Source organism: Hippocampus comes, unplaced genomic scaffold, assembly GCF_001891065.2.
Source record: "Hippocampus comes isolate QL1 unplaced genomic scaffold, H_comes_QL1_v1.1 scaffold122, whole genome shotgun sequence".
Lineage (NCBI taxonomy): Eukaryota > Metazoa > Chordata > Actinopteri > Syngnathiformes > Syngnathidae > Hippocampus > Hippocampus comes.
This window is the reverse complement of record NW_017842059.1, coordinates 487,400-497,044: the sequence shown is the minus strand read 5'-3', so window position 1 is coordinate 497,044 and position 9,645 is coordinate 487,400. Positions and strand designations below refer to the sequence as shown.

The window sequence follows — 9,645 nt, the reverse complement described above, 5'->3', positions numbered from 1 at the left end:
AGAGAGAGCCGAGTCAAAAAGGCAAAACTCTCCATTTTACTGCATGTTCCAACCCTGACGACGGTCACCAGCTTTGAGTGGAGACCAAAAAGACAAACAAACGAGCTGACCCATGTCAGGTGGGCTTTGATCATTTGGATCAGGCGTTTATTTGGGGTGATTTGTGATAGCTTCCTTAGCAACGTATTCCAAGGAATGTCAAACCAGGTGGAAATCTCAGGCCAGACCAAAGACAAGATCACAAGCGTTTGCAAGGAAGTCCCTCCGTCATGTTTTAGGTCAGGGTCAGTCACACGAGAATGATGAGCCAGTTTGGTTAAATCAGGCATTTATTTCTTCAGCTGTGAGGAATTGTGTTCTCGGGAACATCCAACAAGGAGAAGACCTCAGGACAGACCAAAGACTACATCGCACGCGACTGCAATGAGGCACCTGCAGAGGGTTGGGCCTTGGTCATCTGGATGTCCGGCTCGGGCTTTATTTGGGATGACTCCGAGGGGACTCACTGGTGTTCAGGGGTATATCCTACCAGAAGGAGACTTCGGGGCTGAAGGGAGGTTTTGTCCCTCAGCCAGCCTGGAAACGCCTCGGGAGGTTGCCGAAGATGAGGAAGACTAGGCTACCCCGATCAGAATGCACCCACCGGCATGACTTGCATAGGAGTACTCACGGTACGTAAGGTGATCCCCGTCTACAAATTCAAGATGCCGAACGTTCTCTTCCAAACGGAAATCTAAACTGCTTGGTGGAAAGTTGTTCGGGTTCAGTGTCGTCCTCCCCCGGAGCTGCAGACTACACTCGTGTCTCTATTCGTGTCCGTGGCGCATCCTCCTCTACGAGGTCCGCCTTAACCTGTTTCCATGCCAACTGCAGTCAGTTGGCATGGCAACCAGCCGCCGGTAGAGTTCTGGAGGAAGGAAGACGAAGTCAGAGGCGCGCCGCTGATTCTCAGGGTGTCGTCGTAGTTCCTTCAAAAGCGCTTTTAGCGTGTGCCCTCCCGACCGAGCCCTAAAGACCGGTCCGACCTTTTCTCAGAGCCAGTCAATTGATAGCATCGGTTCTCCGCTACTAACTTAATGTTTACAACCCCAAATGAGACCAACAACGCTGTGGAAAGAATGTCAAGCGACAGAGGAAGCGAGCGGACGCTTCTTTGTCGACCGACCGTGAACTTTTTCCGCTGACTTTTGTCTGTGACGTGAGCTCATGTACTTTTCGTGTTTCAACCATTGCTGCATGTGACTGTGAGGGTGTGCAATGAAACTGCGGGGCTGGACGATGATGATGATGATGATGATGATGAAGGTACCCTTTTCTGTGACATCCGTCCAGCGACTGCTCGTGGACCAATGAATGCTAATGTGTGACCATGCGAAGCTGTCAAGTTTTGTTGATTTGTACATGGTCCAATAAACCATTGAAGCAAAGTCGCATCTTAAGTCATGTGACCACAGGTAAGTGAGAGCGGAGGTGATCTCGTTGGGGGCCCGTCACGGCAGAAGGGTCCGTCCGTGCGTCCTCTTGACATATCCATCTACCCACAATCCTCCTGTGCACCAGAGCCATCCGATCAGCCAACACCGCCACATCCGCCATGACTCCACAACACGGCGGGTTCCTGCGGCCGCCTCCGCCCCCTCTCCATGCCATCGGCTGAGTGGCTTCTTTCCGGCAGTGGTTGCAAAGCCTCCTGGGAAACCGAGTCCTCATTCACAGCATGGTCCGACCAACCTCCTGTCACTCTCCTCCTCCCACACTCTTCCTCCTTCCTCTTCATCCGCCCAGATAAAGAAGCTCCTCCGGCAACAAGGCACGCTCGTAGAGTGTAACCGCTTGCTCAGGGCATTTCGCTTTTTAACATTTTAGCAAACGGTATTTTGTCCAAAACTTTATGAAGTTTATCGTCCGCGAAGATGAAGGGGGCACCATCTTTGTGACAGTGTCATGGGCAAGGCTTTTTAATGTCTCACACATACAAATTGCAGCGACGGCGGTCGACTGGTGAGCACATCCGTCTCACAGTGCAGAGGTGCAGGCTTCGATTCCAGGCTGCGGCCCTCCTGTGTGGAGTTTGCATGTTCTCCCCATGCCTATGTGGATTTTCTCCCAGATTCCAAAAATATGCGTCGCTGGTTAGTGGAACACTCGAAATTGTCCCGAGGTGTGAGTGTGAGCGCGAATGGTTCTTCGTCTATGTGTGCCATGCGATTGGCTGGCAACCGGTTCAGGGTGTCCCCACGTCAACTGCCCAAATACGGCTGGGAGGGGCTCCGGCACCCCCGCGGCCCTTGTGAGGATAAAGCGGCTCACATCATGGATGGATGGAAGGATATGGACAAATTATCACCAAAACATTCAATGTTCGCCATGAGGCCAAGTTCAGGGCAAGCATGTCAAACAAAAATTCCAAACTCTCCGCACTTTTTTTTTTTTATCCGATTGTTTCTACCCTTGGTTGGCTTAGATCTTTATGAGATCTTCTGGGATTAAATTAATCCCCCCCCCAAAAAAAAAAAAAACAGTAAAAAAATGTACATCAAGTCACAATTTAAATGTCTTGATGAGAGCTTTTGAGATCACTTCTGAAGTTTTTAATATGCTCTCAAAAAAAAAACTAAACAAAAACATAAAATCATGCATTTTGTGGTAAAAATAGGACACGGGTCTTAACAGCTTATTGAACTCTCTAATCAACTTGATATTCATCATTAGGCATCGGTCAATATTAGATTCTGACGGTATGAAAACCATGAGCAAAATTATTGCGGTTTCACGGCATCGCAATTGCAGCTCTAACGTGTATTACTTTGAAATGTCTGGGTGAAATAACTTTCTAATTTCCCATTCAACGTGCTTCAGAGGTGCAACTGTCAACGCCAGACGAAAACCAAGAACTGAATGTTCCCAAATAAAATCAAAATGTCATTATTTGGAAGAAAATAACTCCGACGGCTAGTTGTAAACGTTCATGTCAAGACAGCATTCAAATAAGATACATTACCTTGAATTTGGCAAAGAGAGACGGGTGGTGCTGACTTCAATGTGATATTCTACCTCGACCGAGCCGCAATAGCCTGACTTTGGATGAACTGTGCAGTGTCCTCTTTTGAACTGTTCCCCAAGCGCCATTTTTCCAGGAACCAAGTTGGAGTCATTCCGAAGTGCATCGTGGGAGCATTTTCTGCTTCCCGAACTGGCGTCAGACGCTTCTTGTTGACTCTGCAAGCACATGAACATTCATTTTGATCGTAAAAAGTCATTTTGATCATAAAATTCACATTGAATCTCGAAGTAGCACAGTCGAACGGTGGTTAACGCATCGGCCCCATAGTCAACCTCTGCGCTTGAAAGTGCGGGTACTTTGGCTCCCCAAACGATGTATGTTAACTTGAAGCTTTGTGTCTTGTATGTGCCCTGACATTAACTGCTGATGAGCCCAGAGTGAACCTAGCTTCCTTCACCAAAAGGTCAGGATAGACTGCGGCTCGTCACAAAAGTGGGACACTCAGATGTCACCTCGACGCTGCGGGCAACTATCTTTAGCTTCAAGCCTCATCTTCCCAGGCATACAAGCGCTTGCTTCACACCGACTTATCCGCCTTTGTCAACGCCGGCCCGGCAGTGCCATTACCCGCTTGGAGACGGGAGAACACAAAAAGCGATAAGGACTGCAGCCTTGAAGAAGCTCGCTAAGACCAGACCATGCAGGGAGCATGACGAGAGGCTCACCGGAATGCCAATAACATGCCTTGCCGGATTTTGAGGTGCAAGATCGATAAATTGGCTTGAAAAGTCAATCTAACGTACTCACATTGCAATGAATGATGAGGCGCAGTCAACCCTCTAGACGAGTGGTTCTTAACCTTGTTAGAGGTACCGAACCCAACCAGTTAATATGCACATTCACTGAACCCTTCATGAGTGAAAAACAAAACTATGACTTTTTTACAAATTCAAGACATAAAAATGCATTTATTAAAAACAGAAGAAAAATTAATACAATTTAAAGGGATAAGTATACTTTTTTTTTTTAAATTTTACGATGTACTATCACGACAGTCACACGCTGACTACTGAGCGAATTAAATTTCCCGCAACACTGATTGGACAAGCAATGTCATGTGATCACCTGCAGCCAGTGATGGACAAGAGGGCGTGTCATAACTAATGGACATCTTGAGTCACGTGTTTTTTAACTTCCATGGCAGAGGCTCCGTCGAACCCCTGAGACCGATTCATCGAACCCCTGGGGTTCGATCGAACTCAGGTTAAGAACCACTGCTATAAACAAACAAGCATTCACTCCAATGGACAATCAAGAGACTTCACAGAAGCCAACGTGGAAAAACTCACACAGGGAGGTCAAAATAGAGATTCAAACTCTGAACCTCAAACGTTGAGGTAGGAATGCTAACCACTTGACTTTTGTGCTGCCCGCCAAAAGAAGAATGCGCGTGAAATTTTGCGAGTCACTGAAAAAAGCTGTGTGTGTGTGTGTGTGTGTGTGTGTGTGCGCGCGCGCGCGCGCGCATGCTGCACTTTTTACTCGGCATTACGCTGATCTTTTATCTCCAAAAAGCAATATCGTTTATATGAAACTCAGATTAGAAGTGGCCTTTGTAAATAAAATCCCATTTTTGGGGGGCAGCGAAAACCAAAGCTCACAAAGTGATCTTCAAGTTGTGTCAAACAAGAAGTAGCGCTATTGAGAATGTTTGTGACTTGTGGTAAACATGATGTGCAAATAAATGTTTGTTGGAATTAAAAAAAAAAAAAATGATAATAATAATTTTTAAAAAACATGTTCCAGTGGGTGCTTCATGTGGTCGGGACTAACATCAGCAGAAAACAGGAAGTGCTAAAGGAAGGTAAGATGTATGCTTTCGTTGAACGATGATGCGCAACCAGTGGAGCCATCAAGCAAAACCGTTAAGTCACGTGGCCCAATGACGTAAATAAAGCTAAGCCTTCCCTCACTTCAAAGATTAAACCCAACAGGTGACAAGTTTCAACGTTAAACAGGACTATGGCTCAATATAAAACAAACGAAACCCAAGACAAGACTAGGATGAAATCTAAAATAAACTAGACCTCAGGCAAACATAAAACAGATTAAATTGAAGACAAACGAGTCATAAGAGAGGACGAGCACTCAATGAAAATTCTAAAAGTAAATGGACAAAACTTAAAAAAGGGCTGCGACGGAACAAAAACTTTACTAAACTTAAGACAGAACAGAGATGAAAACTAAAGGGGTGTTCACACGGCACACATTTGCTCCGGCGCTACACCGATGTATTTTGTTGCGATATATTTTTACACCGGAGCAAATTTTGTGGAGCGGTCACACGTACAAAGCCGCTGAGCGTGTTAGCACTGGCGCAGTGTCGGTGCAGCTCCACTTGCGGTCACACGGCAGTTTCTGCAGCGGAGCCAAATGACAGAAAACAAATGAGCTGTCGTGTTGGTTATTTTTAAAACAAATATACACAACTCAAGCAACTACTGTACAGGCACGTCCTTCTCCTTCTCGGTCTCCGTGCCTTCTGCTCGAGAGTGACCGCCCCCGAAAACGTAAATCAACGATGACTTCAATGACACTCAGAAAAGCAAACATGTAATGCGCCAAACAGAAAAATCAAGAGAGGAAATCACAAAATAAATTCTGCGGGGGGCGGGGGGTTGTGAACACACAACAAAGGAACAAACTACACAAACAACTCCGAGACGGTCCAGTCTCCAACAAAAGGAAAGATGACATTTGGAGACTATCCCGCCTCCCCCGTTCTAGTTGAGATGGTATCACCCAAGAGGTGCCGCTTGCTACTGTTATCAGCCATGTCTTGTGTTGTTATTAAACAAACACATGACGGAAGTCCAACAGAGCACGAAAGCAACGCATTCTCGCCGTATGTAATCAACTCTTCTCATGCGTAGCGAGGCTACTCCCCCCTCGCAAACGATCATTTGCTCCGGAGCAAATTTTAGCGTTCACACGTGCAAATTTACATTGATGCTGCGCCCCAAACGAGCATTTGCTCTGGAGCAAATTGGAGAGTTCACACGTGCAAATTTACATCGGTGCTGCTCCGCAAGCGAGCATTTGCTCCGGAGCAAATTTAACCCACCTCAGGGAGGTGGTTTAAAAATTTGCTCCGGAGTAAGCTGTTTTCCGCGGCTACACCGGAGTAAATCTGCATGTGTGACCGCTCTACTGGCGCAGCGCCGGCATAGCACCGAAGCAAATGTTGCCGTGTGAACACCCCTTAAAATAGGACCAGGACTACAGGCAAGACAAACTAAACCTAAAACAGGACTAGGACCAAACCTAAAACAAATTAGACCAAACACAGAATGAGGAAGAAACGTAAAATAGCTACAAGTAAAAATGGACAAAAACAAAAAAGAATGAATCAATGACAGGAAAACAGAATGAATCAATGACAGGAAAAGGAAAAAAATAAAAGGCTAATTAAGTGATTGATTTAATGCAAGACAGACAAAAACTAAACCAAACGTAAACTAGATTAAAAGTAAAACAGCCCAAATTTTAAGAAGGCTCAAACTAGACCAGCTAAATTTGAAACGGGAAGAGGACTACTGTAAATCTAAAAGAAGACCAAAACTAAATGCGAGAGGTATTAAATCTTTGAAATAATGACTAGGAATAAGCCTAAACCAGAATAAACCAAGAACTGGATTAAGACTAAACACAAAGCACAAATGCAAAAACAGGACTAGGATTAGACATAAAATGAGCTAAGACTAAAGAATCAGGACCAAATCAAAGACTCATTAAACCTTTTGAAAAAATAACTCTCAAATTGTCAATCAATTTAGTTATCGTATCGATGACTGACTTTAAATTTTGTTTTCGTTCAAAAAAAAAATTAACGAAAAGAATGACGAACAGTTTTAGTCAACGAAATTAACACTGGATGATTTTTTTTTGAGAGCGATCTCCCCCAAAACCAGCAAAATTGGTCTTATATTAAATATTTAGCTTTCGTTGCTATCACGTTGTTGACCAGTATGAAATCAATTGAAACATTTTAAGCTTTGAAAAGCAACACTCACAAATTCAATTTTGAAATTATTTGAGACATGTTTTATTGCAGCTCATAATTGTAAGAGGGCTAACATTTTTCGGCTTCAGATTTTTTCTACCCCACTCCGGGGAAGGAGTGCATGACCAGTCTCGAATCTCAGCGCACGTCACTGATTATCCCTTAACGTTAACAATTAAGCCGTCGTGAATTGTCTCCATCATCAACGTGTAACAGTTTGACTTGACTTACATGGCTTATGTGTTGAGCAGCAGGTCTGCTCTCCCGCCATGATTGGACGTCGAAGCGTATTCAGAGGCACCTGCGCGCAACAGCTCACTTGAAGACGAGCGATTGATGCGTTCAGGAGTGATGTGTCGGTCGCGAACGAACCGGTACAAAGAGCCGGCTCTTTGAAGTGAACGATGAGAGCCGGCACCCTCGCTCGAGAGTCGGCTCTGTCATTTTCCTTCTCTCTCTCTCTCTCTCTCTCTCTCTCTCTCTCTCTCTCTCTCTCTCTCTCTCTTTCTCTCTCTCTCTCTCTCTCTCTCTCTGTCTCTCTCTGTCGCTCTCTCTTTTTCAGTTGTCTGAAGCGAGGTTTGGCAGTGGCTCAGCTGCCGTGCTCAGAGAGGTAGATCAGAAGAGAAAGGGGAGGGGCGAGGGCCTTGGTATGGACTGCACGGAGTGTACGCTGAGCACAATATGCTCCGTCGCGTCTGCGCAGCCACAGACAGACACATACCTGTCAACTTGTACGTTTTGCCCATATTTTATACCTTTTTTTATCATTTCAAATCATGTACGGCGTATTACAACTTTTATACCGGAAAAAAAAAAAAAACAATTGTGAACCGATCTCAAACAGACAATTTTGGCTCAAATCCAGATCGTGTCACCTGCTGGTAGCCAACGACAATGCCGTTGTCGATCGCTACTATTGTCACGGCAAACCAGCAAAAGTAATCCTCAATCAAATATTTTTTTTTGATCGCTGCGTACGGTAGGATTGATCAAGCATGATGTGCGCATGCGCGGTAAGCCGTTGTAAGGGTTTTTGTTATTTTGTAAGGGGAATCGTAATCATTTATAAGGGCAGCGATTAGCCGAGGTTGACAGGTATGCAAAAGGATTTGACTTTCCCAGTTCCAACTCGTCCAGAGGATCATAAACACAACAACAAAGACCAACATGGTAAGACAGCACCTGATAAAGGTTTTCGGTGGGACTGTACTTGTAAAGTTGAGAGCCACTTCAGTCGAAGGTTTGTCATTCCTATTGGTCACCAGTAGACGGCGCCCTTACGTTTCGTAAAGACCTTGTCAACACCGTCGACTGCCGGCGCGAGCCTCTTGATTTTGCGGTCGAATTTTACAATGATTCTTACTGCTGTTAGCTGACATTGGAAAGCGAAGTCGGGTTTATTGTTTCCCCTTGCCAATGGCGGGCCCTCTGCTGGAGTTTGAGACCGAAATGTTTCTGACATGTTGATCGATATACAGTGAATACTTTGAAGGGGAAAAGTTATCGGGGCCCTCAGAAAGTCATCCGATGTTTCCTCCCCAGTCTGAAACGAAGTTTGATTTCACCGCGATCCTTTGGGTTTTGCAGTTTCTTCAGCCCCCGGCCCCGTTGGGACCAGCAGAGAGCACCCCGCAAGTATCCAGACGAGACTTGCATCTCAACTATTCCAGCGGAGTTGCCCTGATCAACAAAGCATCTTGAAACAATGAATAAAGTTGGATTGCACGCTTTGGTAGTGTGCGTAATGGGTGTTTTATTTGCACTTTATTCACAAACGCCAAGAACAGGGGTGTCAAGCATACGGTCCGCAAGGAGGTTTGATCAGGCCCGCAGGATAATTTAAAAGTGAAAAAATGCATGAAAGACACGGAATGAATCTTTTTAATAAAGTGCAATTCATGGAATATCCGCTAGGGGACAAATTGTTTGATCAGAGTAAAAGCCAACATTGTTTTGATCAGAGAAGAAGACAACAACCGCCTCAGTCTGTCACTGAGACAGACCCAACACAGCAGGCGTTATCAAGGACATGTGAATATTTTATTCTTTACACATATTATAGCACTCTCCTTAGTTTGTAAGGTGTAGGCAGGGATTACATTTAGATTTTATATGCTTGTGTAAATGGTTTAAAAATTCCTTTCTTTATAAATCTCGTTTAATCTTAAAAGTGCATTACTATATTTTCAAGACCAATTGTTAAGGTTTTGTGCCTTTGTACAGTTAGTGGGATCAGTGGCAATGCATATACTGTATGTGAATGATAAAAGTAAATTGCACATTTGTCTAAGAAAATCTTAGGTACTTCATGAAATGTTTTGTAAAAGATATGTTCATTAAAATTCAACATTTTTCGAGTGTTCTTGTGCATCTTTAGACCAAAAAAAGGAAAGACATATTATTTGGGTTATTTATAGCAGAGTATGGTATAATTTTTAATGGTCCAGCCCACTTGACATCTACCGAGGCCGTATGTGGCCCACAATGTGAAATGAGTTTGACACCCCTGGCCAAGAAAGCAAAATGACAAAACGACACGATCTCTTTGTGCAACTCGTCTTCAATCGAAAACGAAGTT

General features: G+C 44.5%; 1 long non-coding RNA gene across 1 annotated transcript; it reads right to left on the bottom strand.

The window, feature by feature from the left end:
* Positions 1 to 311: 311 nt before the first annotated feature.
* Positions 312 to 7,391, bottom strand: LOC109510793 (uncharacterized). Its single transcript, XR_002167188.1, has 3 exons — positions 7,299 to 7,391; positions 3,002 to 3,219; positions 312 to 907 (listed from the first exon to the last, which is right to left on the bottom strand). It is a non-coding gene; the product is annotated as an uncharacterized LOC109510793 (long non-coding RNA).
* Positions 7,392 to 9,645: the final 2,254 nt, after the last annotated feature.